Source organism: Pygoscelis adeliae, unplaced genomic scaffold (genome assembly GCF_000699105.1).
Source record: "Pygoscelis adeliae isolate BGI_AS28 unplaced genomic scaffold, ASM69910v1 Scaffold216, whole genome shotgun sequence".
Taxonomy (NCBI): Eukaryota; Metazoa; Chordata; class Aves; order Sphenisciformes; family Spheniscidae; genus Pygoscelis; species Pygoscelis adeliae.
Genome location: NW_008825073.1, coordinates 3743518 through 3744702, shown reverse-complemented (window position 1 = coordinate 3744702; position 1185 = coordinate 3743518).

Below are 1185 nucleotides of genomic sequence, written 5' to 3'. Positions count from 1 at the left end.
TGCGGCAGGTCCCGGGGAGGGAATGGAGGAGGGACAGGCGGTGAGGTGAGGGAAGGTGGGAGCTGCTGGGATGCGGGCGCCCAGGAGGGACGAGCAGGGGCAAGTTCGGACCCCACCTCGCTGCGAGCCGGAGGGGGACGCACGTGATGGTGCTGCCGCTCGCCGGCTCCAGGCTCGGCACCGAGCGAGACGCAGGCTGGAGCGGTCAAACTGCGGGTGGGGGACCCCCAGGCCCCAGGCTGGAGCCACCGGCTGGGGCTTCTCTCCAGGAGCGGGGTCCTGCTGTCATTAACTGCGTTTTTGGAGGTGAAGTCTGAAAGCAGTGGTGACACCCAGTGACACACGGCTATCAAATTATGGATTTTTCCCTGAGTACTCTTTTGATTACAGTGAATGAAGAACTTAAATATTTTTTCGTAGTACTCTGTGTGCATTTCACTCTGTAAATCTCGCTTTGTGAGAGCTTTGCACCCATTTCGACAGCAACAAAAATAATTTACTTCCAACTGCTTCTTTCATAGCAAACCAAGGAAAGTGGATTAAAAGAAATGAGGTTACGTAGCATAAGACAATACTCCAAAACAACTGATGAGGAGGAAAGAAAAGGTACGGCTCTGACGTCGGGCTAGTCCAAGTCGGTGCATCGAACAGTTAGGTGCCGTCGCAATGCTAAATCATTGAGTATGTCACGTTTTAATGTCATCGGCAGCGAGTCCGGACGCTGCCTCTCTCCTTTCCGTCGGTACTTCCTTGCAACGCCACCTTTTATTTCATTTCACGCAGCCCGTGGTCATTTGGAGAACAAGAGGGAGTAGCTGGCGTAGCTTCCCTGCTCCCCGGCAGCGCAGGAGGGCTGAGCGAGATGAAAATGATTTCCCAGCATTAACGTGGGGCCGGCTCCGGCTCCGTCCAGCCCCGGGGCAGCCCTGCTCCCGCACCCCATCCCGGCCCGGCCCTGCCCGCTCTCCCCTGCAAGCGCCCGCCGAGGAAAAGTAATCGCTTCCCTTACCTCCGGGTTTAATTAATCTCTGCTCCGGAGCTAATTAGGAGCGCGGTCCGTCCGGAGGTCGGGGACGGAGCCCTCCCTCCTGCTTCGTGCCATCTGCCATTGCCATGACACTGGCTTTGCTTTTCACGCCTGGCTGGGCGCGCTGGGTGCGCGGGGCGAAGGGGCTCTTGACACCC